The sequence below is a fragment of the Ochotona curzoniae genome, unplaced genomic scaffold (genome assembly GCF_017591425.1).
Source record: "Ochotona curzoniae isolate NIBS_2020 unplaced genomic scaffold, NIBS_Ocur_1.0 contig_4501, whole genome shotgun sequence".
Lineage (NCBI taxonomy): Eukaryota > Metazoa > Chordata > Mammalia > Lagomorpha > Ochotonidae > Ochotona > Ochotona curzoniae.
Genome location: NW_024466307.1, coordinates 14,157,808 through 14,171,120, shown reverse-complemented (window position 1 = coordinate 14,171,120; position 13,313 = coordinate 14,157,808). Strand labels below are relative to the sequence as shown.

The 13,313-nt window shown below is 46.7% G+C and overlaps 1 protein-coding gene across 1 annotated transcript in view; it reads left to right on the top strand.

Annotated features, from left to right (window-relative positions):
- Positions 1 to 13,313, top strand: part of LOC121160217 — an 85,529-nt gene that overhangs the window by 38,558 nt on the left and 33,658 nt on the right. The gene's annotated exons all lie outside the window — the stretch shown is intronic.

Genomic DNA, 13,313 nt, shown 5'->3' with positions numbered 1-13,313 from the left:
ATTTCCTCCTTCAGAAGTTCAGCGAGTTTGTGATTCATTTTTCTCTCCAGATGCGTAGTCCGGGCTGGCATGAGTTTCATTCTCCATTATCCCTGTTGTACATCTTCTGTGAAACTGGCCTTACCAAGGCCAAGAAAATAAGAACCACACTGCCTACCTGATGCCCTAGAGAAATCAAGCAGGATTGAAGACAAGACTCTGCTCACTGGGTCACAGAGTGCAGTCGCTGCTGCCCAAGGGACAGACAAGGCTTGGTGTCATGCAGGTTCAGTAGCAGAGCACCACAGCAGTGACCTAAAACACCTAGTTTGTTTCTCAGACTACATCAGAGTAGGGTGTTTTGGAAGAGATGAACTTTTTTTTTTTAATCTGAAAGTTACAGATACACACACACACACATCTTCCATTGACTCATTCAGATTTCCCCATGGGTGCAGGGGCCCAAACACTTAGTCCATCTTCCAGTGTCTTTCCCAGACCATCAGCAGGGAGCTCAATGGGAAACAGAGCAGCTGGGACTTGAACTTGGCACCCATATGGGATGCTGACTTCACAGGCAGCAGCTTATACCCACTATGCCACAACAGCTGCCCCACAGCAGGGCTTTGAACTGCAAGTGAGGAGTGGAGGCAGCTGCAGGAGATTCAGCCGGCCAAGTCCTTCCCAGGTGTTTCTAACTCAGCCATCTGGGCCGCGGCCTCCGGTCATCAGTCTGGGGACAGTGCTTTCTGCCCCCTTACCCTACCCTGAATCTAATGTGCAATTCAAGCTAACTCATTATCAACACTGGCATTTCCTTGACCCACCGTGATGCATTATCTTTTAATCAGGAGCAAATGTTGCAAAAGCAGACATTTCACATGAACTCCTTTTGAAAATTTCCTAGCAACAGTTGGTAGGAGCTGCTGGACGCCCCTCCTCCAAGCAGTGGATTCACCCTCCACGGGGAACAAAGGTTTGCTGTGTCTCGCCTCCCTACGCATGCTGGCTTCTCTCCGACCATCCGTGACCCACCCTGAGTACATTTTCAAAGCATGAGTTTGGGTGGTTTATTTAATTCATAAACCCAATCTATTTTTTTCTGCCTTTATTTTACATGGTCCTCGTCTCAGCTTTATTTTAAGCTGTGTGCAATCATATGTATGTATTCATACATACACACACAAGGGAAATTCAGAAAGGTCACAGTAAAATGGCAGGCAAAGGTAATGAAGGTTTTCCATGATCCCAGTGAAATGCTTCCTTTTACTGGCTTCCCCAGCCCCAAACACAAGGGTACTGCAAAAAGAACATGGAAAATGGAATTAAAACTTACTGATTTTTGCACAAAGAAAACCAAAGTACAAGCAGACAAAGCACCCCCCCGAACTTCACTAAAAATGTTAAGAAAAACTGCAATGATTTTTTTAAAAAAATTACCTCAAAATATGAATTTACCTATTAATTTCTATTTTCTGTGAACTCTTGGGAGAACCTTTACAAACATAATGTTGATATGCAGATATGTGCACACCAACAACCTTGACTTGTCTCTGAAATAGGGGAAAGTCTACATCAACAGAGAAATGGATACCTTAAAATCAAGCGAGGCATAATTTTGCATGGTGAACTACTGGGAAGACTGTATACTTAGGTTATGAATCATTCATTTGTGACCTAGACCCTGAATCACTCTGTCTTTTCCGGCAAGTTTAAGCCAAGCAGCTAGACTGAAAAACTCTGTCTCCCTCCAGTGCAAGAAAGTAGGATTCTCCTTAATCAGAAAAGAGAAGTTCTGGTCAGCCCTCGTTTTCAGTATTCTGAGTGTTAAAGTGGAACAGACAAGAAGTTTCCATCTGGTCTATACTTCCCACCTCCCCAAGGAGTCTCCGTCCCTGGCCTCCCCCTGACCTCCTGCATCCCCACGAGTGGGGTCTTGGGAGTTGCACGGGCTTTTGAAGCTTTCAAGGTGCCTCTGATTTATAACCTGGGTTAGTTTCTAGCGAAGTAGAATAAACACAGCCAAGTCTGTTCCCATTGGTAGTCCAAAGCCAGAAACAAAACAGCTAACTCAAGCTTGCCAGCTTTCTTCCTCGGAACAGGAATTATATTTTATCTAAGATGATGTCCTACCTCCTGTTTGGTCATACTTTTTTTTTGGTAATATAGTAATAATAGCAGATGCTTGCTTTTCATACTCCACTGCAGCGAAATTCATTTTAAAAAGCTGCTTGATGTCAAGTGCCTCGTAGTTTAAGTTCCCTGGCCCTTCATGTCTGTGATGGTTCCTGGAACTCCTGTTGGAGGTCTGGCTTTGTCAGGTAGTGGTAGTAAGGCTGGTGCTGCCTACAGATGTTATGTTTGGCTACCATCATGTTTTTATAATTTTTTTTTAATTAAATGCACTCAGGTGAAGCGTCTGCTGTCCAAATTGCCATAATCCTCAGAACTCCTCATTTCCTTGCATTGAGCTCAGTCATTTGAGCTACATATCGGGCCCTGTAGAGATTTGAGTGTATGAATCCTAGGGAGGAATTTATGTAAGAAATTAGAACTGTTGTGGTAATAGTCATTGGAATTCAACTAGATTTTTTTTAACTGCCACTAATCCTCAGAAAAGAAATGTGGAACTTGTGCTTTGGATGTAGCCAAGTGGTTTTGACCATGATTGTTACAGTGGACTTTAAGGTGGAGATGGTAGAATATGAAAAAATGCAACTTTAATTTGTTTATAAAGAGCCAAAATCAGATCCTTTGTGTTGGTTCAGATTCCAGAATACATCATGTCTGATCTTCAGAATGGATAGCAAGGACTGGGAAGAATTAATGGGGCATAAGAAGAATATAGCAGAATTAGCAGATCATGAAGACAGCCACGCAACTTTCATTCATGCAACAAACACTGAGTGTTTTTTATGAATCAAGCACGATGTTAAACACTGGGAAGGTAATCAAACACACATGTTGCCTGCCCTGGAAGAGAGTGATATTAAGAAACAGATTCAACAAACAGACAATTATGATTGGGACTATGAGAAGAATTACAGGGAGGCAGAACTATGGCAACTGGGGTCTAATCGAATAGAATCGTGTTGTGCTTTAAATGGGAAAAGTTTAAAGAGTCATCAAGCTATCATATAAGGTAACTGTAGGATCTGCAATAACTGAGTGCCAGAGACTACAGAGGAGCTGGCCATAGCCTTGAGAATAAAAAGCCAAGCAGACAGAGCTCCAGGCAAGTGTCATACACCAGGTCTGTTGAAGAATTGGAACCAACAGGATTGGGTGATGGGTTGAATGTGACAGGATGTCTTAGTACATTAACATCTGCTGTAACAAAATACCATCCACTGGGTGACTTAAAGACAACAGAAACTTATTCCTCAAAGTTGTGGTGGCTGCAAGTGTACCACGAAGCCATCAGTAGGTTCGGTGTCTGGTACAGGGCCATAGATAGCCATGTTTTCATGGTGTACTTACGTGCAAGACAGTCTCTGAAGTTTGTTTTTTCCCATTCACAAGAATCTTGTCCCTAGCGATGTCTTCACCAAGGACCTGATCGTCACAGATTGGGTTTCAACATATGGGTTTCATGAGCACATGAGTATGCGATCAACAGCATGAGGGAAGCATACCAAATGTGGCCCCCAGCAGAATAACTGGCCGGTTAAAATAGCATTAACCAAGCAGGGCAGGGTTACAAGGACTCATAGGGAGCAGTTAACAGTAGTTAGGTTTGAACTGTGACAATGTAATTGGCATTCTATTTAGGCATCTAGATTGGTAAGGTCGGACGCTAAGAAAAAAATGAGAGATCTCTGTAGATACCTGTTGGGATTTCAACAACCTGGGGAATCGAATTTAAAACAGTTTAGTGCAGAAAAAATTTGAAATCCATGTTTGGTCTTTCATAGTACGCATTTTTATAATCTCTTGAAAACCTATAGTACATTCAATTTTTGTGTCTTCCAGGTACAATTATTTCACACAAGATGTATGTGACATTAGAGTATGTGGAGAGCATATTTAAAGTTACAGAAATTGCTAACATTATTGAAAGAAGAGAACATAGAAGATGAAAAGAAGGCTTTTAAGTGAGGGGTCTCAGAGCAAGCGGGCTGGGAAGGAGAAGACAGGAAAAGTGGTTGAAAGGAGGGGCCAGAGAGATACAGACAACATCCAGAAAAATTCTGTGGTCACACTTGCACAGGTGCTAGGGAGCATCTGAGCCTTTGGTTTGGTGGATGTGTTCAGGAGTTGGAGTGTGCGCAGTCTGCGTTGGGTGCAATAGCAGAAGCAGCTGATTCACTCAGGGAAAGGGAAAGTTGCAAACAGCATTAGAGACCATCCTTCAAAAACCTGGGCTGTGAATAGGGTCGGAGAAACAGGATAACTGAAGAATAGTTAGCCCATTCACTGTCAATCTCACTACTGATGCGTTTGAACTACAGTATGCCATCATTAATTTTGCTTTCAACTAATGGCTTCTATTCTGCTTATTGATTTTATTTTATTCCTGTTTTTAGTGTAATTTACATAGTTAAGAGGGATGTATACCCATGCGGATCTCTGATTAGGGTGTGGAGGGTCAAGATATAGATGAAGGTAGGTGGGACATGTTTCAATTTGTTTTCCTCTGTGCCTGGAGTCAGGGAAGGGAAGAGGAGCACTCCTTGCTGTCAAGTTACATCAGCACCTGGGGACAGGAGACAGTCATTTGATGATGTCTTAGTCCCCAGTGTGGAGAGGTGGTCCAAGAGTGTTCCTTGGATGGTTTTGACAATTCTGATATGCCATAGGCTTTGTTGCACCAGGACTGAGAAAAATCTTTATAAGATGTATTGGTTGACCAAGTTCACTTTAGTGCATCCACAGACCCAGGAACATGCTGCTAGCATGGCCAGAATTGTCCAATCTTTGCATCCTCTGACGAGGCACTCCATAACATCTGCTGGCCTAGATGAGCTGGCTGTCATGTCCCCCATGTGCATCTGGACATACTGTCCACCACACAGACATCAGCAGCTGAGGAGGCCTAGACCTAACACATGCACTCAGGTTTGAGTCCCAGGATTCAGTTGGGAGTCCCCCCCCCAAAAAAAAAAAATCTTGCCTGGGGTGACCTCAGACTTGACTCTTGTGTGCACCAGCCAGTGCAGGGTCAGGTTGCCACCTGCACCAGCCAATGCGCATACCTGTGGATGTAGCTGCCTGGTCAGCTCCAGCCCCCGCCCAATCTCTCAGGTAAACTAATGGGTGCTATGGTCTTTCCCAGACCAGCTCACCACAAGCCCAGTCTTCATGCACAGTAGTGGGTACTACAGCCTACTCAGGGTGACTGCTAATACCCCCCACCAGACCCACCCTCAGCCCTGGTTTTTGTGTGTGCTGCCACGTGCTGTGGCCTAGCCCAGTTCATCTGCATCCCATCTGGCTCTTCTGCACCTCCACGGGGGCTGCAATTTAGCTCATCCCAACCCATCTCCAAACTTGTCTCACACGTATGCCAACAGGTACTGCTGCCTTGACCAACCTGACCCGTCCCCAGCTGGGGCTCTCATGCTCACCAATGGGAGCTGCGGTCCAACAGGGGAGTGCCCACCATCACCCTACTAAGTCTACTTTCAACCCCAGAAGTTGCACCTGCCAGGGAGCACTGCAATCCAGCCTGACATGACTCATACCATGAGTCTGGGCACTTTCCAGCAGGTGCTGTGGACTAGCCTGGCTGGCCTGCACCCATTCTGGCTTTTATACACACCAGCATATTAGCCCAGCATGGTCTGCCCCCAGTTCCAACTCCCATTCCAAGTCCCAGTCAAAGCGCTGGGCCCCAAGGAAATCCCCAATTTTTCCTATCAAGTCCAGTCCCCGTCCCAGATCTCTCACATGCCAGCATGTGCTGCAGCCCTGCTTGGCATGATCCGTTCTCAGTCCTGGCATTTGCCTATACCAGCAGGTGCTGTAGCCTGGCTGAGCCCACCCTTTTCTCACCCCCAGCCCCAGGTCCCGTGTCAGGTGAGTTCTGCAGTTCAGCCTAGCTCAGCTGTCACCAGCCCCAGCGTTTGTGTGTGTCAGCTGGTAGCAGGTGATGCCTTTTAACCCAGTTCAAATTTCCCACATCAAGCAGGTGCCTTGGCCTGACCCAGATATGCCCTCTGGTCCACCCTCCACCCCCCCCGCCTAAACCATTTCATCTCAGCTCCCTTGCTTACCTGTGGGTGCAGTGGCCCAATCCGTGGAAGCCCCCAGAATTCATTGCTCCCCAGTCCAACATGCCTACAGACACTCCCACTCCAATACATGCCCAGACTCCCATCCCTGGGCAATCTGCAGCCCCTTCCTCACCTGGGGACTGAAGTGACAAGTCCAGGCTTAGCATTTCCTGCCTTCCCCATGTATCCTAAGAACAAAACAAAAGAATAGGCAACTATGATGACACAGTGGAATAGTTAACACAAGTTTGGCCTTGTGATGAACATACTCCAAGGCCTCCTGCCAGCCTTGGCTGCTTTTCTTCCAGCAGTGTAACACTTGCTTATGTCCAAGGCAACCTAAGCAGTTGCCTACAGCTGGGGCTATTCTGCTTCTTTCCCTGGCCTTTCTCTCCTTCAGTTGAATGTTTTCACGATCCCATTTATTATCGTAGTTAGTAATTCTTTCATTTCCATGGTTACATTAGACTTACTGGAGTCTAGCATCAATTAGTACTGAGACTATTTTATGGGCATGAGAGCATTTAGTTTAGCCAGGACCTGAGTCATGCTTGTTTGTCTGCCATGTATATTCATTTCACATAATGAGCCAGTGGCATGAGCTGTAATTTACATTCCTTTCATGCCATCAACCTTCTTTCCTATTTCGCATGTTTGCCCCTCCGTTGATGGTCATCTGTTCCTGCCTCTTCAAGCCTCTCACTTGGGATCAGTTTCCTGTTTCCAACAGCACACTGTTGAATCAGAGGTTGGCAGTGTAGAATTTTTGGTTAGCACTGACACACACTTTCCTCAGAATCACGTCCACGACTCTAGGCTTGATTGTTGCTTTCTCTCCGATCTAGGAATGTGCCTTTCCACCTGATTCTATCTTTCCTTATGTCAAGGGCACCTCAGCTAATGTCTCAGCAGAGACAATGAGTGCTCCTCCTGTCTTGCAGTGCTTTCTGCTCCCCACCGTGTGGCCTGGTACTAAATCAACACCACCAAGATTGCAGTCTCAGCAATGATATCTTCACTTCTACTCTCCTCTCTGTTCTCTTCCGTAAATCATTTCCTGTTGATGCTGCCATTCTTAATTTTGTCTTTTCTTTCATTGAGTATGTTCATGACAATCATGCTAACATCCAACTCTGTTACGATTTATCCTGGCACCCTGCAGACCTATGATCCACAATCATCAGTTCTCTTCTGGTTAGAAAGGCAAGGCTGCCTGACTCTCACCAGCTCCGACTTAACGGGCGTCCAGCTATGTGGGGTTGGTGCTTTCTCATTAACCTTGATTCCTAAGGTTATTTCTCAGGGCTTTAACTAGAGCTAGATTCATCAAGATCACCTCACCAGTTGAGTCTCAACGCCACGAGTTTAAGTGTTCGATTTCACTGCCTCTTCATTTGATGAGTTTTACCCCGTTACTATCCTCTGTCTTCTGATGTATTCAAGGAGGCACCAATATCCTTTGATTTTTTTTTCTCAGCAGAACTGGGACTCATTAATTATTCTAGCATTCCCTAAAACAACTCCAATGACAGCCAAAAAGGAAAGTGGTACGAGGGAAGAGTCAGTTTTGCGATGCAGTCTTTTAAAGACATAAGGTATAAGTTTTGAGCATGAATACTGATAGGAGTAGAATCAAATATAAAGACAAAACTGAAGACACCAAAAATAGAAATAAGTGAAGGATGCACTTGGTCTTAAGCCATCTATCCTAAACTCTGGGCATGTCTAGCTGATAAGTTCCCATCGTGGAAATGAATTTTATAGAGACGAAACGGAATGTTGAACCCGGTTAAACACCAAGGAAGGCATTTCCCTGTACGCTGCAGCAGAACAAGCCAGGTTTTGTGCTGTTCTGTGAGTCTGTGTTTGCAAGATCCCAAATGTGGGCGTGTGGAGGAACTCGGGAGGCACTTACACACAGGGCTTCGCAGCTGCTTAGAAAGAGCCGCAGTGTTATGCTTGAAGCACTTGCCTCCGCAGGCACCCTGTGGGCGATGGCGTATTTACGCTGCCATGTTGGTGGAGAGATCACAGGGCACACGGCAGTGAGGACAATTCATCCCAAACGAAGAGCAGAATTGGGAGTGTGAAATAGGATTGGTTATTTTTGTACTGCACCTGACTCGCTTTTGCAACTGAGGCTCGTTAACCTTTATTTCCCATTGTCACAGGAAAGTGAGTGATCCGCCCTTGCAGAATTGCCAAGAGGCTGGCACTTCACTAGGAAAACCGCAACGCCCCCAAAGTAAATGGGGGCAGGTTGGAGAAGGGAGGCAGGCTGTGTGGGCTCTGAAGGTCAGGCTGCTTCCCTCCAGCCCCCAATCCCAGAATCAGGATTTTTTTATGCTACAACTTTCAATTAACAATGAAGACGTTTGAGAAAATGAGTAGCTTTGGGGGCTCACATTGCATTTGGTAGGAGAAGCAGAGAGGAAAACTCAAAAAATGGGTTTGAAGGGGCTGTGGAAGGCAAAAACAGGATGGATATCTGGCAGTACGCTATGACCCTGCTTGCTCTTCAAGTGGTTCTGTGCCTCTGAGATCCCCGGACGGCTGCAGGATGAAGCCAGCACGCCGGGGCTCGGGTTCGTTATCCAGAAAGAGACTCCACCGTGTTAATTACTCACAGTGACACACAGCATGAGGGCACGTGGGAAGAAGGCAGTTTGCAAGACAACCCGGGACAGTGTCTGGTGTACGGGAGACGATCTAACAGTAGAGGCTGAGCAGGACCAACCGATGGAGCGAGAGGAAACCCAGGGAAGATCCAAAAAGCCCAGCATGGCGTGTGCTCACAGACGATGGCAGTGGGCAGCAGGGGCCAGTTACTGTCAGCAGACGCCTCTCGGTGGAAGACTGGGCATGCCTTGTAGGCCAGGCCTGTCTGCGCTGGACTGGCCTCTTTCTTTAATTTCACGTTTGCCTCATCTACAAGACGTCTGTGCCATCCTTAAAAGGAAAAGGGGGCATTCCCTTGCGTGGTCTTATAACCAACCTTCCATGCTCGGCTTCCCCCTTTCTAATGCAAAACCCGTTTAAAGAACCATCTGTTGCTGTCTTTCCCCACTGCTTTTGCTAACCCACTGCCATCATGTGTTCGCTTGAGCTGCTAGTATGGCTGTGGAAATGATGAGCAAACCCTGTCCTACTGTGTGTGGGATGAGAAAACAGTGGACTGCCAGCACTGAGTAGGAAATGTTGCCTGCCCAATAGGGGTTTCCTGTACAGTAAGCATAAATAAACCAGTTACTGGGGTGTAATGTCACATACAGACTTCCATTCACCTTTTCTGTTTTGCTCCATTCTCAGGAAACTCCCCATAGTCACGTAGCTGATATCTGATGCTCTGCTCTGATTGGCCGGTAGCACCATGCTCTTCCTCCGTGCTAGGCAGAACTCTCCAGGCGGCTTAATGCCAGCTCTGTGCCACTTGAACACTGCTATCACCCTGGAAACCACAGCCCCTAACAGCTCCCAGCTCCACATCTTAGCACTTGACCCCACCCTGCTAAGCTGTTTCTAGTTCACGTCTAGCATTTTAGCCTCCTCGTTGTGCCCACCCTACCTGTTCCCAGGTGCTCTTAACTGCATCAGCTCCAAGATCTGAGGTTCCAGAAGTAAACCTCACAATGATCAAGACTGGGAGCATCATTTGCTGAGTTCAAAGGAACAATGAGCTAAACAGAGAGTCCACAGAGGACTGCTTACGGGATTCAGAATGAAGGAAATAAGTTACACGTGTGTGGTCAACCTTAAAGTAATTTTGAGGCTAGACGCTTGTTGTAACTTGAGATGGCCACTAGATGGCGCAGCTTCCTCACAAATAGTGTTTCAGAGCCTGCTGAATCAAAAATCTTGTCTGTGCAAGAAGATAGATGAGGAATAATTAGGAAGGTGAGAACTAATATTACAAAATTTGCAATAGAGTGTATCCAGTCCTGAAGCTGGGACGATGACCAACTTGATGGTCGCCTGCCTGTAACAAGGTAACTTCCTCTACAAACACCATGAATAGCAGGAAGCAGCCAGTTCTGGATCACGGGGTATGAGGATGCTTGGGAAGATTTTCCAGGATCATCACACTTTTTTTTAAATATTTATTTGAAAGGCAGAAATGAGAAAAGGAAAGAAAAGGAAAAGTCTTCTATCCACTGACTCACTCCCAACATGGCTGCAACCAGGCTGTTGTGACAGGAGCCAGGAACTCTGGGTCTCCAACATGGATGGCAAGGGACCAAGCACTTGGCCAGGTTCTGCTGCTTTTCCAAGTGCATTAGCAGGGAGATGTGTTGCAAACGTAGCAGCCGAGCTTTCCACCAATTCTCCAATATGGGATACTGGCATCCCGGGCAGTGGCTTCACACACAGTGCCACAACACTGGTTTCCGGATTCTAGTTCCTAAGATGGTTCCCTGTGGCAGCTGTTTGTCCGCTGCTGAGAAGACCACTCCTCCATCCACCCACCAAAAAGGGAAAGCAGGTCTGAGTGAGAAGCGATGTTCTCACTTGCCTTTCTTTCTTGTCACCCACTGCTTTTCTCCTTTCAGTAAAAGCCCACTTGCCAAGCGCCGGTTAGGGGTGATATTAGCAGAAGGGCTGCTTTCCGAAATAACTTCCCGAGCTTCCCACCACTTGGAGCCCTGAGGACAGAAAGCAAAGCTGCCTCCATTTCTAAAAGGCAGTCCCTGCGGAGTAGGCACTGAGCCTGGCGATGGAGGTGCCTGCAGCCCACGTGACATCACTCAGCTCTCCATGGCAGCTGCTGACCGGCCACCCGCTCGTGCCAACCCGGGAGACAGTGGTGATGATTCAATTCATTCATCTAGGAATTCATCCCTCACACATGTTCTCAGTTTCAATCAACCCAGGCCTGTTCATTACAGGCATTTGTACCGTGGACCACCAGACAGGATCTCTCTCTCCCTCTCTCTCTCTCTCTCTCTCTCTCTCTTTCTGTCTCCTCTTTCTCTCTGTGTATGTGTCCCTCCCTGTCTCAAATCCCTCTATCTCCATAAGAACATTAAAATATTTAAAGTAAATAAATAAATGGTCCTCTGGACGAGGGGAAATTCATGACCATCCAGCTGTTCCCTGATTTCGGGCGGAGTGGGGGGCTGGAGGAGTGGAACATACTGCGTACCAGGGATCTGATGGTGAGAATGGCAGATCAGGCCCACAGCCCCACATACGTCATTGCAGAAATAGAAAGGACACACAGGGTGATTGTAGATGGTGGTAAGATGTCGGGCTGAAGGGAACATGTGGTTGGGAGGTTGCGCTCAAGGGATGGTGGAGAACATGTGTGTGGAAGATGCAAGGTGTGGGGCAACAGGGCAAGTAAGAGAGGCGGGAAGAACAGGTGGAACAGAGATGCTTACAGGGAGCGTGAGCTGTCTTCAACCATTATTTTCTTAACAAATGCTAGTATTAGCCGCTTCTTTTTAAAAACCGTTTGGCAGGAATTGTGACACTCACATGCATGGGGCGTGGAGGGCTGAGAGAAAGGTCTTCCATCCAATCGTTCATTTTCCAGATGGCCACAGCAGTCAGGAGCTCAAAACTCCACAGAGATTTCCCACGTAGGCGCCCAGCTCTTGGATCAAGGTCTCAGATCATCCTCTTCTACATTTGCAAGAGCAGAGGGTTGGATGAGAATTAGAGCAGCTGGAATTCGAACCTCTTGTCCCATGCAGCACCCTAACCTGCTTGGACCGTGACAGCACCTGAGTTGTTCCTTGAATGCTGCTATCTGGTATAAAGAAAGATGCTGACATTTAAATGAGAGAAGGAAAAGGGAGTCTTTCTGGAATCTAGCAGATATGTCTCCTTTCCCTGGAGGTTGGGTGGGGCGGGAAGTGGGTACCAGCCTGAAGTGGGGCATAGGAAAAGGGGACAGAGGAAGGCAGGGAGATTCACCAACAGGGCACAGTTGGAAGGAACTCCCAGTGCCAACTCTGGGTGCTTAGAAGTCACTGTCAGAAGAGCTTTGAGAAGCACCTGCCTATTCCTCCCTCTCTATTACTGGGTTTCTCGGCATGTGATCCTAGAACACACATTCATCGCCACCTCCCCCCTCCCCAGCCAGGTGCTGGTCAGATGCCACAGGCATCACATCCGAGCAATCAAACCAGATTGTATCGAATGGGGTTTATAATAAACACACTGCATGAAAGTCATGGCACTGATGAGGCGAGCTGACGCTAGGTGGAAGTGCCTACCGCCACACCTTCAGCTCTTCAGGCAGGCTTGGACTGGTCCTGCTTCTCACACAGGTGCAGTTCTTCAAAGCAGGGAGGGGCTAGAATAGCTCTGAAGGAGAAAGGATTCGTACAACGGCACTTGAAAAAGCTCCTGGAAAACATGTGTTACGAATAAACCCCAGGTGGATCTCAGAACCTTTTGGCACCAGAAGAAATAGATCTCTCCCACTCCATTTACCATGAACTTCTTAAAAAGTCATCCCATGTGTGCAAAATAAAAAACAAAAAGCCTGGGAAACAAAATTCTCAAGAGGTCTCTAATGTCTCTAATATTCCCTGTGCCCACCCACTTTTTTTTTTTTTAAGAAACATAAGGCATTTGGGGATTTGAGATGCTTTTATCTGTAATATGTAATGGAACCCCCTTTTTTCTGTATTTGACTAGACTCGCCTGGATTTGTCAAGGATGTAGTATTGTCTTTTCTGCAGAGGTGGAGGTTTTGTGGGTGGCCATCTGCATCCTCCGTCCCCCATGCTCCGAAGCTCAGGGACTTGGTACCTTAATCTCTTCCTGGTGGAGTCAGTCATTCATGGCCTAGGACCAGACGATGCTGTCCCAGCTCCTTGGGCAGCCCACAATGAGATGACAAATGCCTTCAGGGAGGTGAATAGTATCAGGATGTTCCTTATTGCATTCTTATCCTTGCATTCCATTTAGAAAACTCTGCTGCAAAAAGACGCTCCTTCCCTACCTCCAAGTCTTGGTTGGCCTTGGGCTTTTCCACTAACCTTCCCACCAACTCTTCCTTCTTCCCCCAAGAAGATCATAACTTTCCAGTTGCTTCTTATATTATAGCCAGAATGACTTTATGCTTAATCTCTTTCTGTTTAGTCTCAGAAATTTGAAGACAAGGCACAT